The sequence below is a fragment of the Pleurodeles waltl genome, chromosome 4_1 (genome assembly GCF_031143425.1).
Source record: "Pleurodeles waltl isolate 20211129_DDA chromosome 4_1, aPleWal1.hap1.20221129, whole genome shotgun sequence".
Taxonomy (NCBI): domain Eukaryota; kingdom Metazoa; phylum Chordata; class Amphibia; order Caudata; family Salamandridae; genus Pleurodeles; species Pleurodeles waltl.
The window spans coordinates 173,304,537-173,319,393 of NC_090442.1; the positions used below are offsets into that span (position 1 = coordinate 173,304,537).

General features: G+C 49.6%; 1 protein-coding gene across 1 annotated transcript in view; it reads left to right on the forward strand.

Annotated features, from left to right (window-relative positions):
• LOC138287144 (V-type proton ATPase 116 kDa subunit a 4-like) overlaps positions 1–14,857 on the forward strand; it is a 1,145,905-nt gene that overhangs the window by 677,770 nt on the left and 453,278 nt on the right. The gene's annotated exons all lie outside the window — the stretch shown is intronic.

Here is a 14,857-nt window from a genome sequence, read left to right on the forward strand (position 1 = left end):
TTTAGAGGGTCGCTGGGAGTGTAGGAAAACACTAATGGTGTCCAAGATACCCCACCCCAAGGCCCTGAAAAGTAGGACTAAAGTGCTGCTACTTCCCCAGAAACACACAAAACTCGGGATAGAGGAATCTGCAAAGACCACAACAGACTGCAAAGCACTGAAGATGTATTCCTGGACCTGAGGACCTGTAAAGGAAGGGGACCAAGTCCGAGAGTCGTGAAAGTGTCCAGGGGGGCAGGAGCCCACTAAACCCCGGATGAAGGTGCAAAATGGCTGCCTCTGGATGGAGGAAACTGAAGATTCTGCAAAAAGGAAAAGTGCTAGGAACTTCTCCTTTGTGCAGAAGATGTCCTACAGAGTGCTGGAGGATGCAGAGTTGTTTCCTTGGAGAAAGACCGCAAACAAACCTTGCTAGCTGCAAAGGTCACATTTGAAGAAAAAGGGTGCTGTCCGGGCCCAGGAAGGACCAGGATATCGCCACTTCGGAGAGAAGACAGAGGGGGCCCTCAGCAACACAGAGAGCCCATGCACAAGAAGGCAGCACCTGCAGAAGTCCTTGAACAGGGGTTCAAGAAGACTGAGCATGGTGGTCATCTCAACACTACAAAAGATGGTCCCACAAACCCGGAGGTCAACTCAGTGAGTTGAGCAATGTAGGACAGAGTGCTGGGGACCTGGGCTAGGCTGTGCATTAAGGATTCCTTGCAATAGTGCCCTAGCAACTGCAGTTCACACAGTGCACAGGATTATTGTCTGGAGAGGGAAGGCAAGGACGTACCTCCACCAAATTTGGACAGTTGGACCACTGGACAGTCTGGGTCACTTGGGTTCACCACTTGTGTTCCAGGGGCCACGCTCGTCAGGATGAGAGGGGTCCCAGAGTACCAGTGACACTGAAGTTTGGTGCCTGGTGGAGCAGGGGGAAGATTCTGTCAACCCACTGGAGATTTCTTCATGGCTTCCAGTGCAGGGTGAAGGCAGACAGCCCTCAGAGCATGCACCACCAGGAAACAGTCAAGAAAGCCAACAGGATTAGGCGCTACAATGTCGTTGGTAGTCTTCTTGCTACTTTGTTGCAGTTTTGCCGGCGTCCTGGAGCAGTCAGCGGTTGATCTGTGGCAGAAGTCAGAGAGAGAGGTGCAGAGCAACTCTGGTGAATTCTTGCAAGTCGTTTGTCTGGGGAAAAGCCCACAGGAGAGACCCTAAATAGCCCTCAGAGGAGGATTGGCCCCCTAGTGAGGTAAGCACCTATCAGGAGGGGTCTCTGACGTCACCTGCTGGCACTGGCCACTCAGAAGCCTCCATTGTGCCCTCACACCTCTGATTTCAAGATGGCAGAGGTCTGGGACACACTGGAGGAGCTCTGGGCACCACCCGTGGGGTGGTGATGGACAGGGTAGTAGTCTCTCCCCTTTCCTTTGTCCAGTTTTGTGCCAGAGCAGGGACTGGGGGTTCCCTGAACCGGTGTAGACTGGCTTATGCAAGGAGGGCACCATCTGTGCCCTTCAAAGCATTTCCAGAGGCTGGGGGAATCTACTCCTCCCCAGCCCTTAACACCTATTTCCAAAGGGAGAGGGTGTAACACCCTCTCTCAGAGGAAATTATTTGTTCTGCCTTCCTGGGACTGGGCTGTCCAGACCCCAGGAGGGCAGAACCCTGTCTGTGGGTTGGCAGCAGTGGTAGTTGCAGAGAAAACCCCGGAAAGCTGGTTTGGCAGTACCTGGGGTCCATAATGGAGCCCTGGGGATGCATGGGAATGGCACCCCAATGCCAGATTTGGCATAGGGGGACAATTCCATAATCTTAGACATGTTACATGGCCATACTCGGAGTTACCGTTGTGAAGCTACATATAGGTATTGACCTATATATAGTGCACACTTGTAATGGTGTCCCTGTCTCACTGGGACCCTGCTAGCCTAGACCGCAGTGCTCATAGTTTGTGGCCTGAATGTACGCACACGTTATTTCACAGCCATTTTACACTGCACTTAAGTAACTTATAAGTCACCCATATCTCTAACCTTAGGTGCAAAGTTACTAAGTGTGAGGGCACCCTTGCATTAGCAAAGGTGCCCCCACATTGTTCAGGGCCATTTCCCCAGACTTTGTGAGTGCGGGGACTCCATTACACGCGTGCACTACATATAGGTCAATACCTATATGTAGCTCCACAATGCTAACTCAGAATACGGCCATGTAACATGTCTAAGATCATGGAATTGTCCCCCCATGCCAAATCTGGTATTGGGGTGCCAATCCCATGCATCCCCGGGGCTCCACTATGGACCCTGAGTACTGCCAAACCAGCTCTCTGGGGTTTTCTCTGCAGCTACCGCTGCTGCTACCCCACAGACAGGTTTCTGCCCTCCTGGGGTCTGGGTAGCCCAGTCCCAGGAAGGCAGAACAAAGAATTTCCTCTGAGAGAGGGTGTTACACCCTCTCCCTTTGGAAATAGGTGCTAAGGGCTAGGGAGTGGAAGCCTCTCCCAGGCTCTGCAAATGCTTTGAAGGGCACAGATGGTGCCCTCCTTGCATAAGCCAGTCTGCACCGGTTCAGGGAACCCCCAGTCCCTGCTCTGGTGCAAAACTGTACAAAGGAAAGGGGAGTGACCACTCCCCTGTCCATCACCACCCCAGGGGTGGTGCCCAGAGCTCCTCCAGTGTGTCCCAGACTACTGCCATCTTCGATCCAGAGGTGTGAGGGCACTCTGGAGGCCTCTGAGTGGCCAGGGCCAGCAGGTGACGTCAGAGACCCCTCCTGATAGGTGCTTACCTGACTAGGTGGCCAATCCTCCTTCGAGGGCTATTTAGGGTCTTTCCCGTGGGCTTTTCCTCAGATAACAACTTGCAAGAATTCACCAGAGTTCCTCTGCTCTCTCTTCGACTTCTGCCAAGGATCGACCGCTAACTCCACCAGGACAACTGCAAAACTGCAACAAAGTAGCAAGGAGACTACCAGCGACATTGTAGTGCCTAATCCTGCGTGCTTTCTGGACTGTTTCCTGGTGGTGCATGCTTTGGGGGCTGCCTGCCTTCATCCTACACTGGAAGCCACGAAGAAATCTCCTGTGGGTCGACGGAATCTTCCCCCTGCTTCAGTAGGCAGCAAACTTCAGCGTCACCGGTACTCTGGGACCCCTCTCATCCTGACCAACGTGGCCCCTGGAACACAAGTGGTGGACCCAAGTGACCCAGACTGTCCAGTGGTCCAACTGTCCAAGTTTGGAGGCGGTAAGTCCTTGCCTCCCCTCTCCAGACAGTAATCCTGTGCACTGTGTGAACTGCAGCTGCTAGGGCTCCTGTGCACATTTCCACAGAATCCTTCATGCACAGCCAAGCCCAGGTCCCCAGCGCTCTGCCCTGCATTGCTCAACTCCCTGAGTTGACCACCGGCTTCGTGGGACCCTCTTTTGCAATGTTGAGATGACCGCCATGTTCAGATTTCTTGAACCCCTGTTCAAGTGCTTCAGTGGGTGCTATCTTCTTATGCGTGGGCTCTCTACATTGCTGGTTGCCCTCTCTGTCTCCTCTCCCAAGTGGCGACATCCTGGTCCTCCCTGGGCCTCGGCAGAATCCTTTTTCTTTAACTGCAACCCTTGAAACTTGCAAGGCTTGTTGGCGGTCTTTTGCCAAAGAAACAACTCTGCATCCTCCAGCACTCCGTGGGACTTCTTTTGCACGAAGGAGAAGTTCCTAGCACCTTTTGTTGTTGCAGAATCTTCAGCTTTTTTCATCCGGAGGCAGCCATTTTGCACCTTCATCTGGGGTTTAGTGGTCTCCTGCCCCCCCTGGACACTTTCACGACTCTTGGACTTGGTCCCCTTCCTTTACAGGTCCTCAGGTCCAGGAATCCGTCTTCAGTGTGTTGCAGTTTGTTGTGGTCTTTGCAAAGTCCTCTATCACAAGTTTAGTTTGTTTCTGGGGAAATAGTAGTACTTTACTCCTACTTTCCAGGGTTTTGGGGTGGGGTATCTTGGACACCCTTAGTATTTTCTTACACTCCCAGTGACCCTCCACACACAACACTAGCCTAGGGGTCCATTTGTGGTTCGCATTCCACTTTCGGAGTACATGGTTTGTGTTGCATCTAGGCCTATTGCATCCTATTGTATTCTACAGTGTTTGCACTTTTTTTCTAACTGTTTACTTACCTGATTTTGGTTTGTGTGTATATTTTGTGTATTTTACTTACCTCCCAAGGGAGTATATCCTCTGAGATATTTTTGGCACATTATCATTAAAATAAAGTACCTTTATTTTTAGTAACTCTGAGTATTGTGTTTCTTATGATATAGTATCTATATGATATAAGTGGTATAGTAGGGGCTTTGCATGTCTCCTAGATCAGCCTAGGCTGCCTTGCTATAGCTACTTCTATCAGCCTAAGCTGCTAGAACACTACTAATCTACTAATAAGGGATAACTGGACCTGGCACAAGGTGTAAGTGCCATCACGTACCCACTATAAGCCACGCCATCCTCCTACACCAGGCCACTATAAGTCACCCCTATGGCAGGCCCTCCTAGCCCAGAGGACAGGGTGCACGTACCTGTGTGTGAGAGCACCCCTGCAAGAGCAGAGGTGCCTCCACGAACTCCAGCTCCATTTTTCTGGACTTTGTGAGTGCGGGGACGCCATTTTATGTGTGTACTGGACCTATGTCCAGCTACATAATGGTAACTCTGAACAGAGACATATTTTTTATATCAAACATGTTGGAATCATAGCCCAATGCTTTTGCATTGGTTGGTGCACTCATTGTTTGCACGATTCCATGTACTCTGGGGGCTCCGTAGAGGACCCCCAGTATTGCCATTACAGCCTTCTGAGGTTTTCCAGGCATCCCAAGCTGCTGCCACCTCCCAGACAGGTATCTACCCCCCTGTTGGTTGATAAGCTCATGACCAGGAAGACAGAACAAAGGATTTCCTTTGGAAGAGAGGTGTTATACCCTCTCCCTTTGGATATAGGTGTTACAGGCTTAGGAGGGGTAGCCTCCCCAAGCCACTGACAATGCTTTGAAGGGCACATTTGGTGCCTTTCTGGCATAAACCAGTCTACACTGGTTCAGTGTGAGAAGGTAGCCTCTTTCTAGCCTTGTTACCCCCACTTTTGGCCTGTTTGTGAGTGTATGTCAGGGTGTTTGTCACTGTTTTCACTGTCTCACTGGGATCCTGATAGCCAGGCCTCAGTGCTCATAGTGAAAACACCATGTTTTCAGTATGGTTGTTATGTGTCACTGGGATCCTGCTAGTCAGGACCCCAGTGCTCATAGGTTTGTGGCCTATATGTATGTGTCACTGGGACCCTGTCACACAGGGCCCCAGTGCTCATAGGTGTGCATGTATATGTTCCCTGTGTGGTGCCTAACTGTCTCACTGAGGCTCTGCTAACCAGAACCTCAGTGGTTATGCTCTCTCATTACTTTCAAATTGTCACTAACAGGCTAGTGACCAATTTTACCAATTTACATTGGCTTACTGGAACACCCTTATAATTCCCTAGTATATGGTACTGAGGTACCCAGGGTATTGGGGTTCCAGGAGATCCCTATGGGCTGCAGCATTTCTTTTGCCACCCATAGGGAGCTCTGACAATTCTTACACAGGCCTGCCACTGCAGCCTGAGTGAAATAACGTCCACGTTATTTCACAGCCATTTTACACTGCACTTAAGTAACTTATAAGTCACCTATATGTCTAACCTTTACCTGGTAAAGGTTAGGTGCAAAGTTACTTAGTGTGTGGGCACCCTGGCACTAGCCAAGGTGCCCCCACATTGTTCAGAGCCAATTCACTGAACTTTGTGAGTGCGGGGACACCATTACACGCGTGCACTACATATAGGTCACTACCTATATGTAGCTTCACCATGGTAACTCCGAATATGGCCATGTAACATGTCTATGATCATGGAATTGCCCCCTCTATGCCATCCTGGCATTGTTGGTACAATTCCATGATCCCAGTGGTCTGTAGCACAGACCCTGGTACTGCCAGACTGCCCTTCCTGGGGTTTCTCTGCAGCTGCTGCTGCTGCCAACCCCTCAGACAGGCAGCTGCCCTCCTGGGGTCCAGCCAGGCCTGGCCCAGGATGGCAGAACAAAGAACTTCCTCTGAGAAAGGGTGTGACACCCTCTCCCTTTGGAAAATGGTGTGAAGGCAGGGGAGGAGTAGCCTCCCCCAGCCTCTGGAAATGCTTTGTTGGGCACAGAGGTGCCCAATTCTGCATAAGCCAGTCTACACCGGTTCAGGGACCCCTTAGCCCCTGCTCTGGCGCGAAACTGGACAAAGGAAAGGGGAGTGACCACTCCCCTGACCTGCACCTCCCCTGGGAGGTGTCCAGAGCTCCTCCAGTGTGCTCCAGACCTCTGCCATCTTGGAAACAGAGGTGCTGCTGGCACACTGGACTGCTCTGAGTGGCCAGTGCCACCAGGTGACGTCAGAGACTCCTGCTGATAGGCTCCTTCAGGTGTTAGTAGCCTTTCCTCTCTCCTAGGTAGCCAAACCCTCTTTTCTGGCTATTTAGGGTCTCTGTCTCTGGGGAAACTTTAGATAACGAATGCATGAGCTCAGCCGAGTTCCTCTGCATCTCCCTCTTCACCTTCTGATAAGGAATCGACCGCTGACCGCGCTGGAAGCCTGCAAACCTGCAACATAGTAGCAAAGACGACTACTGCAACTCTGTAACGCTGATCCTGCCGCCTTCTCGACTGTTTTCCTGCTTGTGCATGCTGTGGGGGTAGTCTGCCTCCTCTCTGCACCAGAAGCTCCGAAGAAATCTCCCGTGGGTCGACGGAATCTTCCCCCTGCAACCGCAGGCACCAAAAAGCTGCATCTCCGGTCCCTTGGTTCTCCTCTCAGCACGACGAGCGAGGTCCCTCGAATCCAGCGACACCGTCCAAGTGACCCCCACAGTCCAGTGACTCTTCAGCCCAAGTTTGGTGTAGGTAAGTCCTTGCCTCACCTCGCTGGGCTGCATTGCTGGGAACCGCGACTTTGCAAGCTTCTCCGGCCCCTGTGCACTTCCGGCGGAAATCCTGTGTGCACAGCCAAGCCTGGGTCCACGGCACTCTAACCTGCATTGCACGACTTTCTAAGTTGGTCTCCGGCGACGTGGGACTCCTTTGTGCAACTTCGGCGAGCACCGTTTCACGCATCCTCGTAGTGCCTGTTTCTAGCACTTCTCCGGGTGCTACCTGCTTCAGTGAGGGCTCTTTGTCTTGCTCGACGTCCCCTCTCTCTGCAGGTCCAATTTGCGACCTTCTGGTCCCTCCTGGGCCCCAGCAGCGTCCAAAAACGCCAAACGCACGATTTGCGTGTAGCAAGGCTTGTTGGCGTCCATCCGGCGGGAAAACACTTCTGCACGACTCTCCAAGGCGTGGGGGATCCATCCTCCAAAGGGGAAGTCTCTAGCCCTTGTCGTTCCTGCAGTATTCACAGTTCTTCAGCCTAGTAAGAGCTTCTTTGCACCAACCGCTGGCATTTCTTGGGCATCTGCCCATCTCCGAGCTGCTTGTGACTTTTGGACTTGGTCCCCTTGTTCCACAGGTACCTTCAGACAGGAATCCATCGTTGTTGCATTGCTGATTTGTGTTTTCCTTGCATTCTCCCTCTAACACGACTATTTTGTCCTTAGGGGAACTTTGGTGCACTTTGCACTCACTTTTCAGGGTCTTGGGGTGGGTTATTTTGCTAACTCTCACTATTTTCTAATAGTCCCAGCGACCCTCTACAAGGTCACATAGGTTTGGGGTCCATTCGTGGTTCGCATTCCACTTCTGGAGTATATGGTTTGTGTTGCCCCTATCCCTATGTTTCCCCATTGCATCCTATTGTAACTATACATTGTTTGCACTGTTTTCTAAGACTATACTGCATATTTTTGCTATTGTGTATATATATCTTGTGTATATTTCCTATCCTCTCACTGAGGGTACACTCTAAGATACTTTGGCATATTGTCATAAAAATAAAGTACCTTTATTTTTAGTATAACTGTGTATTGTGTTTTCTTATGATATTGTGCATATGACACTAAGTGGTACTGTAGTAGCTTCACACGTCTCCTAGTTCAGCCTAAGCTGCTCTGCTAAGCTACCATTATCTATCAGCCTAAGCTGCTAGACACCCTATACACTAATAAGGGATAACTGGGCCTGGTGCAAGGTGCAAGTACCCCTTGGTACTCACTACAAGCCAGTCCAGCCTCCTACATTGGTTGTGCAGTGGTGGGATAAGTGCTTTGAGACTACTTACCACTCTTGTCATTGTACTTTTCATAAGAGAAAAATATACAAAACAAGGTCAGTGTATATACACATAGCCAAAAAGTTTTGCATTTCCTCTTTTCACTCTTTTCTAAGTGCTGAAAAGTACTTCTAAACTTTCAAAAAGTTCTTAAAAGTTTAAAAAGTTTTTTTCTGTCTTTCCAAAAAGTTCTGAAAACTTTTTTCTCTTTGTCTATCACTTTAACTCTCTCTAAAAATGTCTGGCACAGGCCAAAAAGTTGAACTGTCCAAACTTGCATATGATCACCTTAGCTGGAAAGGAGCAAGGAGTCTCTGCATAGAGAGAGGTTTGAGTGTAGGGAAGAATCCTTCCTTAGAACTGTTAATTAATATGCTTAGAGTACAGGATAAGGCCATAAGTGCCCAATCTGTGGAAAAAGTAGCTAATGGTTCTCAATCTGATCCAGGGACTCCCCCAGGAAAAGGTTCAGGAAAGAAACTTCTTACCCTGCCCATTACTAGACAGTCTAGCATAGTTGGTACAGAGGTTGAATCACATCATACTGATGATGTGCTCTCACATTATACTGGTAGCCAAGCTGTTAGGGTGCCCTCTGTAAGGGACAGGTCTCCTTCTGTTCATTCCTATCATACCTCTGTATCTAGAAATGTCCCTCCCACCCACCCTGATGACAGATTGTTAGAAAGGGAGCTCAATAGATTGAGAGTGGAACAAACCAGACTGAAGCTCAAGAAGCAACAGCTGGATTTGGATAGACAGTCTTTAGAAATAGAGAGGGAAAGACAGAAAATGGGTTTAGATACCCATGGTGGCAGCAGCAGTATTCCCCATAGTCATCCTGCAAAAGAGCATGATTCCAGGAATCTGCATAAGATAGTTCCCCCTTACAAGGAGGGGGATGACATTAACAAGTGGTTTGCTGCACTTGAGAGGGCCTGTGTTGTACAGGATGTCCCTCAAAAGCAGTGGGCTGCTATCCTATGGCTATCATTTACTGGAAAAGGTAGGGATAGGCTCCTTACTGTAAAAGAAAATGATGCTAACAATTTCCAAGTTCTTAAGAATGCACTCCTGGATGGTTATGGCTTAACCACTGAACAGTACAGGATAAAGTTCAGAGATACCAAAAAGGAGTCTTCACAAGACTGGGTTGATTTCATTGACCAGGCAGTGAAGGCCTTGGAGGGGTGGTTACATGGCAGTAAAGTTACTGATTATGACAGCCTGTATAACTTGATCCTGAGAGAGCATATTCTTAATAATTGTGTGTCTGATTTGTTGCACCAGTACTTGGTGGACTCTGATCTGACCTCTCCCCAAGAATTGGGAAAGAAGGCAGACAAATGGGTCAGAACAAGAGTGAACAGAAAAGTTCATACAGGGGGTGACAAAGATGGCAATAAGAAGAAAGATGGTGAAAAATCTCAAGATAAGCATGGGGATAAGGGTAAAACCAAAGATCCCACTTCAAATCTTAAACACTCTTCAGAGGGTGGGGATAAAACAAAGTCTTCCTCTTCTTCCCAACCTGCACACATTAAAAAGCCTTGGTGCTTTGTGTGTAAAAACAGAGGCCATAGGCCAGGGGATAAGTCCTGTCCAGGTAAACCCCCTGAGCCTACCACCACTAATACATCAAGCTCTAGTGCCCCTAGCAGTAGTGGTACTAGTGGTGGGACTGCTGGCAACAGTCAAGCAAAGGGTGTAGTTGGGTTCACTTATGGGTCCATAGTGGAAACTGATGTAATCAGTCCCAAGACAGTTTCTGTCACACCTAGTGGCACTGGCCTTGCCACACTGGCTGCTTGTCCCCTTACAATGGATAAGTACAGGCAGACAGTTGCAATAAATGGTGTTGAGGCCTTGGCCTACAGGGACACAGGTGCCAGTTTCACTTTGGTGACTGAAAACCTAGTGCCTCCTGAACAACACATCATTGGACAACAGTATAAGATTATTGATGTCCATAACTCCACTAAGTTTCTTCCCTTAGCTATAATTCAGTTTAGTTGGGGTGGAGTTACTGGCCCTAAGCAGGTGGTGGTATCACCTAGCTTACCTGTAGACTGTCTCTTAGGTAATGACCTAGAGGCCTCAGGTTGGGCTGATGTAGAGTTTTATGCCCATGCAGCCATGCTGGGCATCCCTGAGGAATTGTTCCCTCTCATTTCTACTGAAATGAAAAAGCAAAGGAGAGAAGGCCTGAAAACTCAGGATCCCTCTCCATCAACAGGTAAAAAGGGTATCACAGTATCCCCTAACCACCCTACCATTCAGGATACCATTCCTGTGGTGGGAGAAACCTCTCCTGGGGTGGCACCTGTTCCAAGGGAATCATCAGCTGGCATAGCTGGACTCCCTGAGGTAGAAGTACCTCTCTGTGGGATAACTAACATTGGTGACAAAAAGAACACCATTTTAGTTAACATGGAGCATCCCTCCAACCCTCCCAGAGAAACTTTAGTGCAGAAACCCTGTACTGCCTCACAACACTTAGGACAGCATCCCTGCCCTAGTGTGGAGCTCATAGGACAGCATCCCTGCCCTGCTCCAACTCAAGAGAAACAGCATCCCTGTTCCCTCTTCCAGCCAAATGGACAAAGTTTTTGCCCAGCTATGGCTTTACTGAGACAGCATCCCTGTCTGGCATTTCCATCATTACAAATAGGTTCAGTGGATAATTCCCACTGCTCTAAACTAAAACTTACTGATAGAAACTCTGAAAATACATCTTCACATTGTTGGTTAGCTAAAAAACTTCAAACAGGGTGGTTTACATCCCCACAGGGAAGTAACCATATAGTGGATGATAAAGGGAGTAACCAGTCTATTGCAGAGCTACTCTCTACTTATCACCACTTAGACAATAAAGTCTCAACTGGCCAAGGTTAGCCTTATTGTCCTTCGTTTGGGGGGGGGTTGTGTGAGAAGGTAGCCTCTTTCTAGCCTTGTTACCCCCACTTTTGGCCTGTTTGTGAGTGTATGTCAGGGTGTTTGTCACTGTTTTCACTGTCTCACTGGGATCCTGATAGCCAGGCCTCAGTGCTCATAGTGAAAACACCATGTTTTCAGTATGGTTGTTATGTGTCACTGGGATCCTGCTAGTCAGGACCCCAGTGCTCATAGGTTTGTGGCCTATATGTATGTGTCACTGGGACCCTGTCACACAGGGCCCCAGTGCTCATAGGTGTGCATGTATATGTTCCCTGTGTGGTGCCTAACTGTCTCACTGAGGCTCTGCTAACCAGAACCTCAGTGGTTATGCTCTCTCATTACTTTCAAATTGTCACTAACAGGCTAGTGACCAATTTTACCAATTTACATTGGCTTACTGGAACACCCTTATAATTCCCTAGTATATGGTACTGAGGTACCCAGGGTATTGGGGTTCCAGGAGATCCCTATGGGCTGCAGCATTTCTTTTGCCACCCATAGGGAGCTCTGACAATTCTTACACAGGCCTGCCACTGCAGCCTGAGTGAAATAACGTCCACGTTATTTCACAGCCATTTTACACTGCACTTAAGTAACTTATAAGTCACCTATATGTCTAACCTTTACCTGGTAAAGGTTAGGTGCAAAGTTACTTAGTGTGTGGGCACCCTGGCACTAGCCAAGGTGCCCCCACATTGTTCAGAGCCAATTCACTGAACTTTGTGAGTGCGGGGACACCATTACACGCGTGCACTACATATAGGTCACTACCTATATGTAGCTTCACCATGGTAACTCCGAATATGGCCATGTAACATGTCTATGATCATGGAATTGCCCCCTCTATGCCATCCTGGCATTGTTGGTACAATTCCATGATCCCAGTGGTCTGTAGCACAGACCCTGGTACTGCCAGACTGCCCTTCCTGGGGTTTCTCTGCAGCTGCTGCTGCTGCCAACCCCTCAGACAGGCAGCTGCCCTCCTGGGGTCCAGCCAGGCCTGGCCCAGGATGGCAGAACAAAGAACTTCCTCTGAGAAAGGGTGTGACACCCTCTCCCTTTGGAAAATGGTGTGAAGGCAGGGGAGGAGTAGCCTCCCCCAGCCTCTGAAAATGCTTTGTTGGGCACAGAGGTGCCCAATTCTGCATAAGCCAGTCTACACCGGTTCAGGGACCCCTTAGCCCCTGCTCTGGCGCGAAACTGGACAAAGGAAAGGGGAGTGACCACTCCCCTGACCTGCACCTCCCCTGGGAGGTGTCCAGAGCTCCTCCAGTGTGCTCCAGACCTCTGCCATCTTGGAAACAGAGGTGCTGCTGGCACACTGGACTGCTCTGAGTGGCCAGTGCCACCAGGTGACGTCAGAGACTCCTGCTGATAGGCTCCTTCAGGTGTTAGTAGCCTTTCCTCTCTCCTAGGTAGCCAAACCCTCTTTTCTGGCTATTTAGGGTCTCTGTCTCTGGGGAAACTTTAGATAACGAATGCATGAGCTCAGCCGAGTTCCTCTGCATCTCCCTCTTCACCTTCTGATAAGGAATCGACCGCTGACCGCGCTGGAAGCCTGCAAACCTGCAACATAGTAGCAAAGACGACTACTGCAACTCTGTAACGCTGATCCTGCCGCCTTCTCGACTGTTTTCCTGCTTGTGCATGCTGTGGGGGTAGTCTGCCTCCTCTCTGCACCAGAAGCTCCGAAGAAATCTCCCGTGGGTCGACGGAATCTTCCCCCTGCAACCGCAGGCACCAAAAAGCTGCATCTCCGGTCCCTTGGTTCTCCTCTCAGCACGACGAGCGAGGTCCCTCGAATCCAGCGACACCGTCCAAGTGACCCCCACAGTCCAGTGACTCTTCAGCCCAAGTTTGGTGTAGGTAAGTCCTTGCCTCACCTCGCTGGGCTGCATTGCTGGGAACCGCGACTTTGCAAGCTTCTCCGGCCCCTGTGCACTTCCGGCGGAAATCCTGTGTGCACAGCCAAGCCTGGGTCCACGGCACTCTAACCTGCATTGCACGACTTTCTAAGTTGGTCTCCGGCGACGTGGGACTCCTTTGTGCAACTTCGGTGAGCACCGTTTCACGCATCCTCGTAGTGCCTGTTTCTGGCACTTCTCCGGGTGCTACCTGCTTCGGTGAGGGCTCTTTGTCTTGCTCGACGTCCCCTCTCTCTGCAGGTCCAATTTGCGACCTTCTGGTCCCTCCTGGGCCCCAGCAGCGTCCAAAAACGCCAAACGCACGATTTGCGTGTAGCAAGGCTTGTTGGCGTCCATCCGGCGGGAAAACACTTCTGCACGACTCTCCAAGGCGTGGGGGATCCATCCTCCAAAGGGGAAGTCTCTAGCCCTTGTCGTTCCTGCAGTATTCACAGTTCTTCAGCCTAGTAAGAGCTTCTTTGCACCAACCGCTGGCATTTCTTGGGCATCTGCCCATCTCCGAGCTGCTTGTGACTTTTGGACTTGGTCCCCTTGTTCCACAGGTACCTTCAGACAGGAATCCATCGTTGTTGCATTGCTGATTTGTGTTTTCCTTGCATTCTCCCTCTAACACGACTATTTTGTCCTTAGGGGAACTTTGGTGCACTTTGCACTCACTTTTCAGGGTCTTGGGGTGGGTTATTTTGCTAACTCTCACTATTTTCTAATAGTCCCAGCGACCCTCTACAAGGTCACATAGGTTTGGGGTCCATTCGTGGTTCGCATTCCACTTCTGGAGTATATGGTTTGTGTTGCCCCTATCCCTATGTTTCCCCATTGCATCCTATTGTAACTATACATTGTTTGCACTGTTTTCTAAGACTATACTGCATATTTTTGCTATTGTGTATATATATCTTGTGTATATTTCCTATCCTCTCACTGAGGGTACACTCTAAGATACTTTGGCATATTGTCATAAAAATAAAGTACCTTTATTTTTAGTATAACTGTGTATTGTGTTTTCTTATGATATTGTGCATATGACACTAAGTGGTACTGTAGTAGCTTCACACGTCTCCTAGTTCAGCCTAAGCTGCTCTGCTAAGCTACCATTATCTATCAGCCTAAGCTGCTAGACACCCTATACACTAATAAGGGATAACTGGGCCTGGTGCAAGGTGCAAGTACCCCTTGGTACTCACTACAAGCCAGTCCAGCCTCCTACATTCAGGGACCCCCAGTTCCTGCTCTGATGCGAAACTGGACAAAGGAAAGGGGAGTGACCACTCCCCTGTCCATCACCATCCAAGGGTTGGTGCTCAGAGCTCCTCCAGAGGGTCCCTTGATTCTGCCATCTTGAATCCAAGGTGGGCAGAGGCCTCTGGGAGCATCTGAGTGGCTAGGTCAGGCAGGTGACGCCAGAGCCCCCTCCTGATAGGTGGTCACCTGGATAGGTGACCAATCCCCCTCCCAGGGCTATTTAGGGTGTCCCTCTTGGGTGGTTCCTCAGATTCGATGTGCAAAAATGCTTAGGTTTTTGTCCCTGGATTTCAGTAGTGACTCAGTAGGGCCCTGGGTTTGAGTAATGGTTAAGTGGAATGTTTAGGCAGAAATGTAGCAAGGTGCTCCGGGGCAAGGAAGGAAATGAGCTAGGTCCTAGACGGGTGAGGAAGACCCATGATATAGGTGCAGTGGGCATCTAACTTATCTGGGCCCGGTGCATCTGCTTCTTGGGCTTAAAAGCTTGTGGTGCAAATAGTA